Source organism: Heterocephalus glaber, unplaced genomic scaffold (assembly GCF_053883595.1).
Source record: "Heterocephalus glaber isolate CG9 unplaced genomic scaffold, H.glaber_assembly_v1.0 deba00001550, whole genome shotgun sequence".
In the NCBI taxonomy this organism is placed as follows: domain Eukaryota; kingdom Metazoa; phylum Chordata; class Mammalia; order Rodentia; family Bathyergidae; genus Heterocephalus; species Heterocephalus glaber.
The window spans coordinates 18,425,113-18,445,028 of record NW_028258343.1 but is presented as its reverse complement, the minus strand read 5'-3'; the positions used below and the strand labels follow the sequence as shown (position 1 = coordinate 18,445,028).

The 19,916-nt window shown below is 38.8% G+C and overlaps 1 long non-coding RNA gene across 1 annotated transcript in view; it reads left to right on the top strand.

Annotated features, from left to right (window-relative positions):
• The first annotated feature begins 2,844 nt into the window (after positions 1-2,844).
• LOC110349464 (uncharacterized) overlaps positions 2,845-19,916 on the top strand; it is a 59,144-nt gene continuing 42,072 nt past the window's right edge. The window contains exon 1 of the long non-coding RNA XR_002395421.2: positions 2,845-3,010. This is a non-coding gene — a long non-coding RNA (uncharacterized LOC110349464). The remainder of the gene's footprint in view (positions 3,011-19,916) is intronic.

Genomic DNA, 19,916 nt, shown 5'->3' with positions numbered 1-19,916 from the left:
CCTAGTTAACTGTAGTCTAAGGATTTTGTTCAGACATAAATCTATAGATTATTCTTCTGCTGCAGGAGGTAAAGTTAACGTGGCAGGGAGAGAAATTTTCTACCCCACATCTGGAGGGTGGAAGAACAGTGACAGCGACAGGAGGAGACTGGGACAAGAGCTGAAGTCAGGAGCCTAAAGTATGTTCTGCTAAGTTCGGGATGTGCAGTCAGTGGCTGAAATCCACCCTGGACCCACAGGTCACATGTGGTGTGCATTCTGCCTCCGCGTAACAGCCTCTTCAGCGGCACTTGCTCAGTTCTGGTCTCTTCCTTTCACCTCCTTAACAAGATAAATGTCATTTATTCTGAGAAATAAGAGAAATTGAGCCTAGGTAATTAAATATGTTTTTTCTTTCTCATAATGTTGACTTAAGACTTCATTTTCCCAAGGTTCTATCTCAACTGTCCTCTACCTCATCAGTCAGTATTAAATACACATATCCTTCTCTACCAGGGAAAGTGCCTCCCGTTCCTCCTAGCAAGACCATTTGTCTTGGCTACTCTAAAATTTCAGGTCAAAAATACTAGTTAAGTGGCTTGTGCCCTTTTCATGCTTCCTTTATTATTCTCCTAGAAAGTCAAACTGTAGGACACACCAATGCATCTACATTTTTGTTAATGGGGGTCCCTAATACTTTTGTGATGAGAAGATCTTATATATCTCACCTAAGTCATCACCCCTCAAAAAGAAGATGGGTGATACATAATGAGAAGAAATAGTGTATTGGAGAGGGGAGAGGAGGGATGATTGTCACGAAAACCATGTCTGCATTCCTTTTGGAGTAAGAAACACATTTTTCAGTCTCATTGTACCACATCCTTGAGAGATGACCCTATAAAAAGGGACATAAACACTGGCTGATTTGTGATTGCTCTGGTGGCATTTGGGTTTGACTGTATTTATATTGTTATACTTTCTGAACAACAATAGCATCGTTTTATTTGTAAGTAGAGTTTTCTAAGTGACAAAATTTGAATCTTATGCAACAAACTTCCTATTTGTAGGTGGAAATGGCATTAAGAAATAATGGAAGGAACAAGGACTGTATAGTCAGAACATCTAGGTTGGAATTCTAGCTCTGCCATATTGTAGCTGGGAAAATTTGATAAAGCCACTCACATTATCTAAATTTCAGTGTATATTTGAATACAGATAATGATATCTGTCTCATCAGGCTTTGGTGATGAAAAATTGCAATGTGTTTTATAAAGCAGTTTGCTTGACACATAAAGACCTTCAATGACTATCAATTCCTCTTTTTCTTAATGGATAAATTAAAGGTGTAGGGGTGGTGGGAGGGGAAGGGGAAAGGAAAAAAGGGAAAGGAAAAATTATGAAAAAAGAAAAAAATGGAAACAAATAGGGAAGGGTGGAGGAGGTGAAGGGTGCACAGGTAATGGGGAAAAAATAAGAACCAAGATGCATGATGTACAGGTACAAGCACCCAATGATAAATGTAAATGTACTGTATACCTAAAATGTACCAGTAAAAGAATTTAAGCAAAAAAAAAAAAAAAAAGTCTGCAAGCAAGGAGACCCTTGTTCCATTCCAGGCTCCATTTCTCAAAGGACTATTTATGATAGTTCTCATAAATGGTAGGAACCTCAGCTTTCTTAACTGTAGAATGGAAAGAGATATCTGTCCAAGTGAAAGATCTGTCTTTTAAAATTTTTTCTTCCGTACCAGGGATCAAACTCAGGATGTTGTGCTTGTAAGGTAGGTGTGGCGCTGCTGAGCTACATCCTTGGCCCAAAAGATCTGCCTTACATTTTATGGCTCTCATATGAGAAAAGATCTGCCTTACATTTTATGGCTCTCATATGAGAAAAGATCTGCCTTACATTTTATGGCTCTCATATGAGAAAAGATCTGCCTTACATTTTGTGGCTCTCATATGAGAAAATAATATGCAATACATCCTGAAAATTATGCAGTATGAAAGGAATATAAGCCATCACCTTTAAAAAAGATATTGATCTAGGCACTAATATTGTATAGATTGTATTTACTTACAAAACAAAACACATAAACTTTCAGGGAAGAGGATTGCTTAATGTCTTATAATTGCTTAATGTCTCTATATCTTACGCTCCCTAGTAATGACATATTTGTCATATTTCATATCTATCCTTGGCCATTTTCTAAGTGCAAATATAATTCTGAAAAAAGAATTTTCTTAATGGGTATTTTTTTTTAACAAATATCATTGTGGGCATGGAAAGCTTAGCTTCTTAAGAAACAAGAAAGAACAGCTTGAATCTTTTCCTAGAAAAGATATCTACATAATGGCAAAAAGTTAAGAGTTTTATTTTGAATGAAAATGAGTGGAAAGTTTTAGATTGAAAGGAAAAATGAGATTATTTATCAAGATGAAAAATAATAAAGATTTTTAGAAGTTTTTTTTTTTTTAAAAAAAGATAATACTGGTCTTAAAAATGCAACTTGACAGAATAAATTTCCTTGAGTAGCAGATTTTCTTTTCTTTTGCTTTTTTGATAATTGCAGCAGATTTGGAAAAGAAATACAGATTTTCTCCTTTATTGTCATTTAGACTCTGGACAATAGAAGTAATTTATGAGTGCAGAAGAAACAGGCGAACTGACTGACCATAGCCCAGAAAAGAAGGGCATACTTTTTTTCCCCCAAAATTAAATTATAATCTAAAACTGAGAAATTTCAGGGTGTTTCTCATAAGCTTTTATTTTTATTTTTGAAACTGAAATAACTCATGGCATTGCTTTGTGTAATTAGCTGTCCTTGAGCACATCCATGAGCTCTGTACTGGTAAGTGGAGAGTCTGTACGAATGCTTAGAAGTGGAGTTAGTGTCGGGGCTCTTGGACGGGGCCACTTGACTGCGTCATGATCTGAGTTGGGACACACTATTTTATTCCGCAGCCATCCAGACAGAAAGTGAGGAGCAGCAATTTGCCAGTTATAGCAACAAAGAGATTGAGGTAGACAGAAGGTAATTAGTTTTTAATGATCTTTTGGAAGTCATATGAATAGACTGATTTCTGTTTTGATCTTGCTTGAGTTAATAGCTGCTTTTGAGTGTTCAATCCTACTTCAGCATGCTTTGTTTCTCCATTTTACGGTCTGGCAATCCCAAAGTTGAGGTTTTAACTTGGTCCATTGTTCTGTTTTGTAAAGCTCTGCCCATTGTTTTTGTGTTCTTTGGCTTTAAACTTTGTTGTGATGTTTTCCTTTTATTTCTAGAGCCGTTTCCTCTTGGGAATTCCATGGGGTTATTATCACTTCCACAGGGCTAACATCCAAATTGAAGTGAATTCATTTCTCCCTAATCGGGTTCTGTTCCTTGTGCAGTCATTTTTAACTCTTCCCTGGTTGTAGGCTGCGTTTTTCCATCTTTTCCTTTTTTGGATTATGTGTAAGTTATTTAGAACCACCTGATGAGGCTTCACTGAAGCAGACTGTATGGCAAGAGCTGCTGTCATGACTGAAAAGCTCTCTCCTTAAATAACAGTAATTGCTTTTCCTCAAAGCTTCCCTGTGACAACATCCCTGTTTTTTGTGCAAACACTGTCACCAACCCCAGTTTAATTGTCACAGATTTCTACATTCTTCCTCTCTGTTTTCCTCTTTCCTGTCAGATTATAAGGCATGTGTTTGGGAGCAGGGAATCAGGAAGGTAGTGAAGCTATTCATGTGTATTTTATTTATTTATTTATTTTTCACATGTGTTTTAAAAAATTATTTTTGTAAAGATGTGGAAGATGAAAGAGATCAGCCAAATTCCCATAAACCATAGCTTTGTAACATTTGAAAGCAAACCTTCCTGATTTTCCAATGTAATCGTATTCTTTGGTATATGACTTTATATGTGGTAAAGTTTTAAAATAATTTTTCATTTAATTTAAAGTGATTATTTTTTCCATGATAGTAAGTATCAATGTACAATAGAGATCTTTTGCATTTGTAATCTGACTTTTAGTGGACACAATATTTGTACAGATTTATGGGCACAGTATGGGGTGTAGCAATCACATCGGAATAATTAACATTTCTATCTACTTTAAGTTTTCTTTTTTTTATATTAAATTCTTTTATTGGTACATTGTAGGTATACAACACAATTACATTTCTCACTGGTAATTGTACCTTTACATAATGCATCTTGGTTCTTATTGTTTCCCCATTCCCAGCCCTCCCTTCACCCCCTCCACCCTTCCCTATTTACAAAGATTTTCTTTCCATTTTTTCCATTTCTCATCATTTTTCCTTTCCCTTCGTTCCTTTCCCCTGCCCCTCCCACTACCCCTACCCCTTTGGACCTTTTCTTCCTATTTTGCATTATCGATTATTCATTCTAATCATTGGTACATTTTAGGTATACGATATAATGACATTCATCATTGGAAATTTGCACCTTTACATAGTCTCTCTTGGTTCTTATTTTTCACCCTTGCCCAGCCCTCCCTTCAGCCCCTCCAGTCCTCCCTATTTACAAAGATTTTGTTCCTATTTTTCCATTTAAGTTTTCAAATTTTTATCATTTCTCTATCTTGGGAACCTTTGGGCTCTTCTAGTTATTTTGAAATATATATCTTTGTAGACTATACTTACCTTGTGGTGCGATAGATGAAAAGGTTACATCATAATTTTTAAAGATTGCCAGTAAAAGTTTTGTCCTCTATGGTTCTGGGCAGTAGGGTGACTATGGGGTGCAAATAGATGTTATCTGAAAAACAGTACTAGACCGAATAAATAGCACTGACTCTGTTCCTTTAGAAAAGAGAAATTAGAAGAAAGTCTTTAAACATTCAAGCAAAATTACTTCCTGATATAAACCTACAGGTTTTAGAACCCTAACCAGACACAACATTTACACTAAGTGTGAATTAATATTTGGAACTTGGGTGGCGAGAGCTGCGATGCTGGTCTCTCTAGCTTGTCCCTCACCATGCCTTGAGCCATAGGACAGAAGAAGGAAGTGGAAGGGAAAGAGGACAGAAAGATGGTAGAAGGTAAGGGGCAGGACCCACACAGAAGAGATGGAGAATGCTGGACTAGCAGGTTGGGAGAAGGCTCAAAAGAGAACAGAAGATGGGGCTGTGGGATATTTACCGCCAACATTCTGTGGAGTGCCAGGCATCCAGTGGAGCAAAGGTAATTTATCTTTGTCATGGAGCTGGCTGGCCTGCTCCTCCTGCTGCCAGGCATTAAGAAGCTAAAGAGGACTGTAAGAGAAAGTGGGTGGTGGGAAGGTCAGTATGGCTGTCATGCGGCACCCTGGTCATTTCCAGCCACCATTGCAGGATTAAATCCCAGCCTGGTCATTTCACCTCTGTGCCTGCTTTGGTTTCTATTTTGTGTTTTGTGCAGTCATCTCTCCTGCTCTACTGCCTCCTTTTACCTACAAGGGTGGTCCTTTTTGAAGTTTTAAGATCTTTTTACTAACTCTTCTTTATACCATTTTCCCCTCAACTTTTTACTTTCTAGATGTCAAAATCTTCTGATCTTTTAAAAACGAAGTTCCAGTCTAACTGAAGGTTCATATTCATCTGTAATTTTGTGATTTTAGTATTTCATGGACAGATATCCTGCATGATTATTTTAACTCATGCATTTAATTCCATATAAAGGTATAAATATAGTCCATTCACCAAATTTTAGAAGGAAAGGTTCTTTTTTGAGCCCATGACTAAGTTTGGAGATAAGTGATGGCAAGTATACATGTGTTCAAAAATCCTTGTGATAATATGGACTTTTGACATTTCTTCAAAATAAGGAGTAGAATGTTTCTCCAGTGTTCCTGAAAATTCTCGTTCATATTCCAGACTGTTGGAATTTCCCACTTCTCCTGGTAAAATTTGTTCATCTCTAATAGACACGGTCCATATTTATTTTGAGACATATGTTACATAACACACTGGCCCACTTGTTCCAGAGGGAGAACAAGTGGCAAGTTAGGAAGGAAGTCGATCAAATTTCAGCCCTGGATTCCTCTAGCAAAATGATCTTCCTTCTACAATTTGGTTTCCTCATGTGTTTAACAAAAATACGGTAGAATTTCCATCAGAGCACTGCCATGATGATTAAATAATGTTTTATATGTACTTCATATGTTCTCTATACATAGTAAGTGCTATGTAATAGTAAATATATAAACAACAGTGATATTGTTTATGTTAGTAGTCACTATTAGACCTACTGTCAAGAAGCTCATATTCTATTCAGAGGACCTTAATTATCTACAGACTATTTAGGTGCTAAACTATCTCATAATAACTATATTTTCAGTTTAGGCACTTAAGTTGAGGAACGGTTTATATGGGCCAGTGGATATGGATAAGAAGACCACCCTGCAGAAATGAGGACTGAGGTTAGGGTATGTAAAGGAGAATTGCAGGGCTAAGAGGAAGGAGGTCAGGGGAGGAAAGGTAGAGTAAGCAGATATTAAAAGTGTACAGTTTTGGAGCTATTTTTCTGGATTTATTCTTTTTGTCCTTTATTTCTTTCCTTTGTTTTTCCTTTTTACTAAATCTTATTTAATTTTTTCACTTTACCTGTATCAGAATAATAAAAAGGCTCATGTCATGGCTTGTATCTAGATGGCTCCCTAAAGGCTCATGTGGTCATAGGGTATAGTTTCTCAGACGTGACTGGATCTAAGTGTGCAATGCTGCATTTAAGGATGAGATGCTGGGATTAAGGGTGCCCCACTCTGGGAGTGAGTGATACTCACCCTAAGGGCAGGTAACCTGGATGGACTATAAGGGACAGAAATAGGGTTGCTGTTGTCACTTGCTGCTTTGCTGCCTTCTGCCTGCCATGGACTGTTTCTCCTTTGTGATGCCCCTCTGCCATGCCACCCTGCCTTGGAGCCAGCTGACTATGGACTGAAACCTCTACAAACTGTGAGCTGAAATAACTTTCCTGCTTTAACTGTGGGTATTTGGTATTTTTGTCTCAGCAATGAGAAAAGTAACTAAGATAGCTCATAATATCATATCACTTTAAATCCTTAAAATTCTTGGTTTACTATGTAGTTTACTATTCAGCTGAGATTATATCATCCTGAAAATAATTCTGGGGAGCTCTGTCTGCATGAGTACTTCTATTTTAGGAGACTTGAGTTTATATTCTGAAGGATAACACCATGACTTTCTAAAGAAAAGTTGCATTTTACTGACCAGTAGACACATCTAATGTTCACGATGCTTTTCATTCATTAAAGAAATCATACAACCAAGAAATATACACAAAAGCTATAAAAATACTTTACATATGCCTACAGTCACCATTAATCCCAATTTTTTTTGAAAAGTAACAAAAACATTTAATTTGGTGTATGTATTCATTTTTTTTCATTTAAAGTACACCTATTGCCATAGACTATCCATAGCACTGTTTCAGTGTGTTTTCAAGTGCTAATTTTAGTTTAATGCATGCAGTATGTAGCAAGTTCTATTTAGCTGCCTTTCTAAACTTTTAATAAATAAACTATAACAACCTATAAGCTGATTTTCTTAAATTTGGGGGTGGAGTAGATGATCACACCACCTGCAAACCATGACAATTTTGTCTCCTCCTTTCTGAGCTTTACATTTCATTCTTTCGGTTGTCTCGAGTAGACGGGAACAGGCCCTGGCGTGTGGAGTGGTCCCTTCAGCCTGGCTCCATTCTGGTGGACTTTCCTTCCTCACGGACCGCTCGTCCCCAGCGGCCCGGGACACGGCTGAGGAGGAAGGAGCCACTCAGGACTCAGGACACAGAGGAACCCACAAATGCAGCAGGCAAAACCCGGAATTTCTCCCTTTGCAACTAAAAAGATTAGGGAACCATGTTTTAAAAAAATCTGTGATTGTATCATGTCCCATATAATAAAGTGAAGAAGGTGAAATTAAATTATACCTAGCAATTCACTCATTTAATCTTATTCTCCTCCAGTCCTGATTATGGCCTGTTGGCCTTTCAGTTTGGTTCTTGCCTGAGTCTGGCCTGTGAGGGCCAAGGGCTCTGACCCGACGACTATACCCAGGCCCCAAGTAGCAACCAAGTGGAGAAGCACAGCACGTGCAATTTTACCGTTAGCAGCTGAATTCAGTGTAGGGAGTTTATGTGATCTATTTAATTACATGGATTCTTTCCCAAAGCACTGGATTTTCTGTGAAAGCTCCCGAAATAAAAGGTTCCCCTATTAACAGTATTAATAGAAGTGAATATGAATAATACATGCAGTATGGCTCTCAGTATGTTAGCATTATTAATGCATGATGTAATAAATGTATTGATTGGCATTAAAATACCTAGTGCTAGCTACTGCTATAATTATTATCATAATGCTTGATTCAGTTAATTTTTATGTTTCCTCCTCTGTACCATGAAGGGAATATTGCCTAATATCCATACAGATGCTGTGAACTACATCCAGGTGTTCTATGAGAAATAAATCAGCTACTGGATGTGGATGTGCTTTACAAACCATAACATAATTACGATGGCAAAACTGAGAGCAAGCAGATAGCATCTGGTGGCATTTCTGACCTCAGTTATACGACCAGAGTCTGTAGGACAGTGTTTTGGTGAGTGCTAATCTTGCGAGAGTTAGGAGCAGTATTTCTGGAGAGGCAGAGGATGGTTTCTAATTAAGCAAAATGTCTATCCAGAAATGCTGGCTGAGCAGTGTCAAATTCTGTTTCTTGTGCCTGTAAAATAATTTTAGCTTCGGTGTTCTTGTAGCTTCTGTGGAATCCCAGCTGCTGTCCTATTGTACAGAGTTAACTGTCCTTTTCAAAGACAATTATTGTAATAAAAATATAATTTCTTCCTATTTTGCAACTGTTGGGATAAACTCAGTGGCATCCATCTTGGATCAGTTACTTTGTGAGATCCTGCTCTTCAGTGCTATCCTGGTAATCACCCTCTGAAGTATGCATTCACATCTATTTTACAGACCAGGAATCTGAGGCTCAGTAATTTGTTGGACATTGGGAGAGCTGGAATTGAAACTTCTACAGACTTGACTTAGGCCTGAGCTCTTCCCAGTGCCTCAGTTTCTGGTTCTTATATTACCTCAGTGTATGTGTGAGAAATGAGCAGAGAAGGAGGATCCTCAACCAAGGATAGTGCTTCCCCTAAGGTGTGCTTGACAGTGGTGAGGGCCTGGGGTGATCACAGGGACAGGGTAGGGGTGCTGGTAGATTTGTTGGTCAGGGCTCTGCAGTGGAAATTGTCCTCTCTGAGACCCCATAGAGATTTGGAATGTCTTTCCTGTTGTCTTCTAAAATGGTGAAAGGGGATGATGTCCCTCCAACTGTGATTGTAGACAATACTGTAATTTTTACCTGGATGCTTCTTGGGGAGGGAGAAAACCCAGCCTTTTCTTCCCAAGTGAGGTTCAGTTGCTTCTCTAGGTGGTTTTTATACATATATTTTTGTAACCTTTACCACAATAAACTCATCATCATTTCCCATACCACAGGAACACAGCATGGGCATAATTTTATTCTCTGCTGGGTTATGGTGTCCAGCACAGAGCTGTATGACATGCTGCACTTACTACTACGGGGCAGAGAGTGGTTTCTCTGCTATCTGTGGCTGCCCAGGAGCTGAGCTTGAGGGCCTAGATTTGTTTGTGTTTACCACACCTCCTTCCTGTCCCCGAGACTGGCAGAACCAGGCGGCTCTGCTTGGCTGAAAAACAGTCAGGATTCATGGTTATTGCAAGCCCACTGTATGCTGCTGCTTCTCAACTTCTGCTCATTTCCTGACCAACCCCATGTGACCTCACAGGGTCCTCATTTGGTGAAGGGAAGTGCTGCCCCTTGAACCTGGCTGAGTAACTGACCTGGGGTCTTACAGAGATTATTTTTCCATTCAGCTTCCTCGTTTTTTCCCTCCTGTAGTTTGAGTGATGCTGTCATTATCAGACTTGTGATTTTGCTAGCTGGTTGACAGGGTAAAGGCATTACATCAGATTTTGCAAGCAGGCACTTTAATTTAGCAGGATCATTTGTTCTCATTTTTATCTGACAACCTTTGAAAGATTATTATTTATTTTTCCTCATGGCATTTGTATATACATCACGGTTTTTTTCCTCCTTCTTCTTCAAATGTAGCCACTTGCTGAAGCAATTCTGAGCGTCGTCTTTCTTGTCTTTATAAGGTATGATCAAAAACACAGTGAATGCTGCTGCTGTCAAGTGCCGTTCGGTGGAAAGGCAGCTCGTAAAAACACTCCCGGGTCCTCATCCAACTTATTCTCCAGATCTGGCACCGTATCTCCTCCCCAAAGTCAAAATGCCCTTGACAGATAACTGCTTTGAATTCATTCAAGACATTGAGGCAGCCCAGACAGCGCAACTAAAGACACTCACGAGAGAGAACTTGCAGAACTGCTTCAAAAGTGGCAAAACAATGGGATGAATGTATCGAAGTGGGAAAGATTAATGACGGTGTTTGAGAAGGATTAATGACAATGTGTCTTTTACAGTGATACATTAAAAAAGTTGCTGTCTTTTCCAATCATGTCTTGTATATTGTTAATGTATGTGAAGCGCTTCAAGTTGGCATTAGGACTTTTCAATGATTAATTAAGACACCATAAAGCCATTTGCAAAAGAGCAACATAATCTTCCGTGTTGTATTTATCAGGCTTTAGCTGTCATGTGATTTACTTAAGATTTCTTAGTAACTAAGTTGGGAGATTAAAATAAGAATTAAATGGCCTTGATTCATAGTGCTTTGGTTTTAACGTGTTTCTCTTTCTTCCCTCTTCCTTCCCTCCTTCCCTCCCTCCCTCTTTTCTTCTCTCCTCTCTTTCTCCCCAGGATCATGGTGTACTTCTACAACATATGTGGAGTTGGTAATTTTCTTACTATAATTATTACCTTAAACACAGAACTCAGGGTAGAATGGGGTAAAGGCTCCATCAGATGAGCGTGTGAGATGAGCCCATCTCTCTCTTTCTTTCCTTCCTTCTCTCTCTCTTCAGTTTCTTCAACAAATGAGCACCTCTCCCCACCTCCTGATGCCCTGTTCTCCGCTTTTCACCCTCACCAGGGTTCTTCTTTGCCCCTGTTATAGGGAGCATGTATTCTGATTTTGTTTTGTTTCCTTCTCTCTCCTTCATGGAGGAGGAGGCCCATGACATGGAGTGTGCGTTCAAGTATAGGAAAGCTTAAAGCTGCTGTTTGAATAACATTTTATGACTTTCTGAAATGTAGGTTAGGCTCTGGCTAGCTGGCTTACTTGGATTTATGCAATTTCATTAAATGACTAAAAACAAATCAATTAGTACAGTGATGGCTTTTAAAGACCTTTTCAAGTGATGAAGGAAAGGACAGGGGCACAAATATACTTCCATCTCCAAGTGGACAAAGAGAATTGTCTTTCACTAAGTGATGTGTTTGAAAAGAAAAGAAAACAGTGGATTGGGAAGTCACTGCCTCCAGCCAGGGTGGAATCCAAGCATCCCTGGTGTTAAAAGGAGACTGTAGAGCATGGTCTCTAAATGGATGGGTTCCTGGAAGACACTTGCCTCAGGCTCCAAGAGGACAGCAGGGATTAAGAGATTACAGTGGTGGGGGAGGTGGTATTAACTGTCTTCCCACTGTTGAACACTTTGCAAAGGAAGAGGAACAATTCTTTCTTTGGCCAAAATGGGGGTCATGCTGGAGCCCAGGCTGCCTGTAAATCTTTTTTCCAAATCCGGCCCCAATTCTTGAAGTTCAGGATATTAGTCAGGAGAGTGACTGTAGCCATACTGATTTGGATCTGTGGAAACTCAGTATTGCTTTGCTGGTTTCTCTCTCCCTCAGTTACTGCTGTTACAATGCAGGTGCTGAAGGGAGAGGGTAGGGATTGGACTTGGTGCAATTATGGGGGAGAACATAAGGTCCCACATACTTGTCTTCCAAAAACATGACTGAATTTCTTAGGACCCTCAGCTATTTCATCTGGAAAACTGAGGAAATGGTACTGGATGATTTTGACAATTCTAGATGTTGCCAAAAATGAAAGTACCTCTCAAAGAGCTGCAAAAATATGCATTGGAAGCATTAGGAATCCATTCTATTGTTCAATATTATATCTTAGAATTAACAGATGAAAGTTCACCAATATTTTCTCTTTAAGAAGGCTGTAACATCTTTGACATTATTTATACAGATCTTTTTAGGACAATTTATTTCATTTTTAAAGTGCTAATTGCATTTTATTTAAAATGAGCTTACACATAAAACATGAAACACCTAAACATTTGCCTAAAGTGATTTTGCTCCAAACATAGCTAATTAATTAATGGGATTATTAGCTAAACTCTTGCCATTGAAGTAAACCGAAAGGATGCTGTGTGATCCAGTTTTTGCATGAGGCATTTCATTCAGTTCCAAATTTCTCATAAGAATAAAGCCATGTTTTCCTAACATACTTCCACTTGACATGAGGTTAAAATGTACATATTCTGAGGTGAACCTTCTGGGCTGCCATTCCACTGCTCCCAGAGCTGAGGAAGAGAGCTACTCCTAGCACAAAGGAGGTGAGCCACATAGGTGCTAGTAGCACACACCCCTCCCCACCTTGAAATGACAAGACACATAAACAAGTCTCAAAACCAGACTTCCAGATCACCTAAAGCAACCCCAAAGGGAAAAGAGATGGAACGATTTGATACTCAACCACCTGGACTCCCTGAACTGGCAACAAAAGAAGATCTGGAAAAAATGAAATCAGAAATAATTTCTCACATAACAGCAGAGACTATACCCATAGTGCAAGACATGATTAATAAATATAGAGTGGACACAGATAAAAAAATAGAGGAGCTGAGGAACATGATGGAATCCCAATGTAGGAAACAAATGGAATCCATAAAAAGGATTCAAACAGATTTCTGGGAGATTAAAAACTCCATTGAAAGTTTCACAGCAGAATGAACAATGTGAGGACAGAATTTCAGATATAGAAGCTAAGATTGGAATTAGTAACTAGGAAAAGAAAAATTTCTTTAAAATACTAAGGGAACATGAGAAACCAATCCAGCAGCTGCTAGATTATGCAAAGGAGAATAACATAAGACTGATCAGAGTAAATGAAGAAACAGGAGAGAGTGCAGATGACATAAAAAAACTGTTCTCAGAAGTGATGGCAGAAAACTTCCCAAGCAGGGGAAAAGAACTTGATATACAGATAAGTGAGGCATATAGGACTCCAAATAGCCTTGATCAAAAAAAATCTACACATAGGCATATAATTGTTAAGATTCCAGAAACCCAACAGAAGAACAAAATTCTACAAGCAGTTAGAGAAAAGAAACAAATCACATACAAAGGAAAGCCCATCAGAATCACAGCAGACTTCTCAACACAAACCATCAAGGCAAGAAGAGCTTGGAAGAGCCCTAAAGGAAAACAGCCTCTAACCCAGATTGATGTACCCTCCAAAACTATCTTTCAAAATTGATGGTGAAATAGCATACTTTTATGACAAAGAGCACCTTAGGAACTTCATGAATACCAAACCAGCACTGCAAAAAATTTTACACAATTTCCTAGGAACAGACATTGAGGATCACAACCCCAGGAAGCACAGCAGAATGAACCCATCGGGTGCGACAAGAAATTAAATGTAAAGGGGGAGAATCCAACAAATAGAAAAAGTCATGACAATGATAAATCAATATGTACTAGTTATAACCATCAATGTTAATGGCTTCAATTCATCAATGAAAAGAAATAGACTGGCACAATGGGTCAAGAAGTAAGATCCAACAATAATACTGCATACAAGAAACACACTTAATTCAAAAAGAAACTCATAGATTGAAAGTTAAAGAGTGGAAAACAATACTCCATGCGACAGGAACCTGAAAAAAAGCAGGAGTAGCTATCCTCTTTGCAGATCAAGTGGATTTCAAACCAACATTGATGAAGAGGGACAAAGAAGGACACTATATCCTTGTAAAAGGGAACAATCCAAGAGGAAGAGATGACAATCATAAACATATATGAAGGAAATGCTAGTGTGCCCAACTATATAAAACAAATACTAACGCACATGAAAAATCATATAAGCACTAATTACAATAGTAATGGGGGACCACAGTACCCCACTGTCACAAATAGATCAACTAGACAAAAAATAAGCAAAGAAATACTAGAACTCAATCGAACTCTTGAACAAATGAACTTAGCAGATGTTTACAGAGTGTTCCACCCCACAAAATCAGAATGTACATTCTTTTCAGCTGCACACAGGTCATTCTCCAAAATAGACCACATACTCGCTCATAGAACATGTTAAGTAAGTACAAAGGAATTGAAGTGATCCCCTGTATATTATCAGACCATAGAGTGATGAAATTGGAGATCAATAGCAAAAGAAACCACAAAAACTTCATAAACACATGGAAATGAACAACATACTTCTGAATAACCAATGGGTCACAGAGGAAATTAAAGAAGAAATCAGACAGTTCCTACAATTAAATGACAATGACAATACAACATATCGGAATCTATGGGACAAAATGAAAGCAGTCTTATGAGGGAAATTCATAGCAGTGAATACTCATATTAGGAAAACAGAGTGAGCCCATTCACACAACCTGATGCTGAACCTCAAGCTTCTAGAAAAAGAAGAGCATGTCAAACCCAAATATCATAAAGGGAGGAAATTATAAAGATCAGAACAGAAATCAGTGCAATGGAGACTAAGAGAATGATACAAAAAAATCAATGAAGCCAAGGGTTGATTCTTCGAAAGAATCAACAAAATTGACAAACCCTTAGCCAATCTTATCAGAAAAAGGAAAGAAAAGGCCCAAATCCATGCAAGTAGGAATGAAGAGGATGGAATTACAACAGACCCAACAGAAATCCAGAGGATCCTCAATATCTACTTTGAGAACCTATACACCAATAAGATGGAAAACACAGAAGAAATGGACAGATTCCTAGATAAGTATGAATTACAAAAGTTGAACGAAGAAGAGCTAAAAATTCTAAACAACCCAATATCAATCATTCAAATTGAAAATGTAATTAAAAACTTAACCAACTAAAAAGAACCTGGGTTCTGATGGCTTCACTGCTGAATTCTATAAGACATTTTGAGAGGAACTACTGCCACTACTGTTTAAACTCTTCAATGAAATTGAAAGGGAAGCAATATTCCCAAATTCATTCCTGGAAGTAAGCATCATCTTGATTCCCCAAAGCAGAGAAAGACCGAACCCAAAAAGAGAACTATAGGCCAATCTCACTAATGAACATAGATGCAAAAGTCCTTAATAAGATACTGGCAAATAGAATGCAGATGATCATCAAGAAGATCATACACCCAGACCAAGTGGGATTCATCCCAGGGATGGTTCAACATATGCAAATCAATCAATGTAATACACTGTATCTATAGAGCCAAGGATAAGAACCATATGATCATCTCAACAGATGCAGAAAAAGCATTTGACAAAACCCAACAAGCATTTATGATAAAAACCCTATAAAAAATTGGAATAGATGGTCTCTATCTCAATCTGATAAAAGCCATCCATGAAAAACCAACAGCCCATATCATACTAAATGGTCAAAACCTGAAATTCTGCGCACTAAAATCAGGAACAAGAGATGGATATGCACTGTCACCACTCCTGTTCAATAAAGTCTTGGAAACATTAGCCACAGCAATTAGACAAGAGAAAGCAATAAAAGGAATAAAGATAGGAAATGAAGTCAAATTGTCACTATTTGCAGATGACATGATACTCTATATAGAAGACCCCAAGAACTCCACCAAAAGTCTTCTACACTTAATAACCAAATTCAGTAAAGTAGCTGGATACAAGTCAACACACAAAAATCAATAGCTTTCCTCTACACAAATGACAGACTCACTGAGACAGAAATAGGGCAAACAGTTCCTTTCACAATAGCATCCAAAACACTGAAGTACCTAGGAATCAACCTAACAAAAGAAATCAAAGACCTCTTCTCTGAAAACTATAGCACTTTGAAAAGAGAGATTGAAGATGATACCAGAAAATAGAAAGACATCCCTTGCTCCTGAGTAGGAAGGATCAACATAGTGAACATGGCCATACTTCCAAAACTGCTATATAGATTCAGTGCAATCCCAATTGAAATCCCAGCAGCATACTTCATGGACCTTGAGAAAATAATCAAAAAATTCATTTGGAACAAGAATTGACCCAGAATAGCAAAAGCAATTCTAAGTAACAGAGACATGGCAGGGGGTATCACAATCCCCAACCTGCAACTATACTGCAAAGCTACTGTGAAAAAACCAGCATGGCACTGGCAAAGAAACAGACCTGAGGACCAGTAGAATAGATTAGAAGATGCAGAAACAACTCCAGACATACTCAGCCACCTCATCTTCGACAATAGAGCCAAACACCCTCACTGGAGGAAAGATAGCCTCTTTAATAAATGGTGCTGGAAAAATTGGGTTTCAACTTGCCAAAGATTAAAACTAGACCTATATCTCTCACCATGCACTAAACTAAAATCAAAATGGATTAAAGATCTAAATATTAAAATAGAAACGCTGAACTGGCTGGAACAGAGGTTAGGTAGAACTCTTGAAGACACTGGTATAGGAAAAGATTTTTATGAACAAAACCTCAGTTGCCCATGAACTGTCACAAACAATCAACAAGTGGGGTCTCTTTTTATTAAAAAGCTTCTGCACAGCAAGAGAAAGCACCAACAATGTGAAGAGACAACCCACAATGTGGGAAAAATTTTTCACCTGCTGTTCCTCAGACAAAGGTCTACTATCTCGAATCTATAAAGAACTTAAAAAAATCAGACCTTCCAAATTTAAAGACCCAATCCAAAAATGGGCACCTGAAATGAACAGACATTTCTCAGACAAAGAAGTAGAAATAGTAAATAAACATATGAAAAAATGTTCAACATCACTGGTCATTCGAGAGATGCAAATGAAAACAATGCTGAGATTCCACCTCACCCCAGAAAGAATGGCTGCTATCATGAAATCAACCAATAACAAATCCTGGCAGGGCTGTGGAGAAAGAGGAACACTGTTCCACTGCTGGTGGGAGTGTAGACTGGTGCAACCACTGTGGAAATCAGTATGGAGCTATCTCAAAGAACTAGGACTGGAAGTCCCATTTGACTGTGCTATTCCACAGCTGGGGATCTTCCCCCCAAAATTAAAAGAATCATACCACAGAGATATATGTGTGCCCATGTTCATAGCAGCACAATTTGTAATAACTGAAACTTGGAAACAGCCCAATTGCCGATCAACTGGAGACTGAATAAAGAAAATGTGGTTTTTCTTATAAAATGGAGTACTACTCAGCCATAAAAAAGAGAAATTAGAGACATTTATAGCTAAATGGATGCACATTGAGGTAATACTCTTAAGTGAAATGGGTAGGATACACATGTGTAAATACCAAATAGTTTCTCTAGTGTGATAAACTGAAAGTGTAAACAATGACTAAAAGGTATAATAGATAATGTGAAATAGGAAGAAAAGGGACAAAGGAAAAGGGGAAGTGGGAGGGGTAGGGGAAAGGAAAGAAGGGAATGGAATTAATATGAGAAAATGATAAAATGGAAACAAAGTCTTTGTAAACAGGGAGGGATGGAGGGGTTGAAGGGAGGGCAGGGAAAGGGGGAAAAATAAGAACCAAGAGAGACTATGTAAAGGTGCAAATTTCCAATGATGAATGTCATTATATTGTATTCCTAAAATGTACCAATGAAATTAAGTAAAAAAATAAATTCAAAAGTGCCTATTCTAACGTAAGTTATAATAGAAAATATAACTACAAAGATGCTGTCGCTTTAAGCTTTCAAAGCCCTGGGACACATTTTTAGGGTTGTGCTTTCCTTATTTAACTGGATTAATCTCTTACTTGCCAAGCGCAGATTGATTTGTTTATAAACTTGTTAAACCAAAGCTGCACACAACCACATCACAGATAATAAAGTGGGAAAATGCCACTCCAGTTGTCCTTCTGTATCCAGTCACCACCTCACTCTTATTCATGTCAATTTAGCATTGTAAGTGACAGATTCCGCATTGTATGGTTTGCACATTGTATTTTGAATGATGTGCTGAGGACGCCGCTAACCATGTGTGTGGGTGGGGCTGAGAAGACCCGAGTGCGAGCAGAATTTCTGTTCAGTGGATACCCAGGCCGGGCTACTGTCAGTGACTCTTTCTGGTTGCGCTGACACTGGAGCCCCAGGTGCCAGCTGTGTGTTGGAGATGCCCGCCAGCTGTGCAATGTTCACCATTGCACGCGTAGCACGGCCGCAGGAAGGGGTGTATGTCACTCTCCGCGTCCTGGCGGTCGAGGACTTCCCAGCTCTCTGCCACCTTTTAAAAGTGTCCTAGTTTTTGAATCAGTAGAAATCATTCTTTCCCTAAGACTTATCTAATGGGCTCTTGACCCTAATAGTGTTTTATCTAATGCATGGAAACATGATACTTATTGAGATTTACAGTTTCTGTAAAAGATATACTTATATTTCTTGCCAGTTTTTATGATGGTACTGTTATCCCGAGAATGATAGATGTCAGTGATAGAAAGTTGCAGAGATAGTGTGTGTGTGCGCGCGTGCATAGTGGATGTTTAAAGAGTAGATATTTTTTGACAGTACATATCTTTTAATCCAAGTATGGAAAAATTTCATATGTTGGAGCAGTTGGGAATTTACTATCCACCACAACCGAGAAGGCAAGAAATGTGATATTTTCTAGAACTGGTCTTTGTTTTACTCCTTAGGTCCTTCTCTTCCTAGAGATCAGGTGGTTTCTTCTAGTGTGTAGCCTCGATTGGATCTAGTTGATTTTCCAACCATATTTAAACATCCCTGCAACTGTACATTTCAAAATTCGTTACTTTTTAATATCTGCATGGATTTGCTTTCCACTTTCTTCGTGGGGTCTGGAGATAAAGAGGAAGGTCCTGTACAATCCTGGCAGCACACAGGGACATGGTCCTGCAGTCCTCCTGTCCCTGCTGGCTCAAGCCAGCAGTGCCTGGGTTGTCTGGTCCTAGCACGTGGCTGTGTGTCTGAGCCTCCTGCTGATGACTGGAGCCAGTGTCTGAACTCCTTTGGGCTTGAAGTTCCTGGTTGGTGCGAGAGGTGTTTCTTGAGACCAGGCTCTGTCTGGGAAGCAGATCAGCAGCTCTCGGGCGTCACCAAACTTGAAGCCTGCTGTTGGCTCAGCCTCTCTGAGCACTGACCGCGTGTGTGGGGAGGGGAAAGAAGGCCCCGCATATGTGACACCTCATCCCTCTCTACTCTTCTTTTTCTGTCCTACAGCCCAGAAAGGACTTTTCACCTTCACGTCCTGCCTTCCAGGAATTGACTCTGGATTGTGCCTCTTTCTTTTCAACTCCATGACATTTCATTATTGATCTGAGTCCTTCAGACTTGGTTTCTTATGTGAACGTATTCACCTTTGGGAAGTTTCAATAAAACCCTTTTCCTCCTCAAAAAAGCCTGGCTCCTGCTAAATAAAAAACCTTTGCATCCAGGCGACAGTCTGACTCACTGTGGGTGTAAGTGTGTGAAACTGTGCACAGACTGGTAACTGCTGGTCATGGTACTGAGCTGGCCTTTTCTGAAGCAATGGACCCCACTGAATTAACAGGGTGCACGGAAGATAGAACTGCAGGAAAACTGGGATTTGAAATTTACCAGAGATGAAACTGTTTTTTAATATAAAAATATTATATCCACTCATCAACACCTCTCTGACTTACTACTTTACTGTGGAGAATTTTACATGGGTCTGATGAAAAGGAATTTAATTCAGTACATAGTGGAATTTCTATTACTAACCAGTATGTTAACCAGTTTTTGTTTAGAATAAGAGTCAGTCTAGTCTTCTTTACA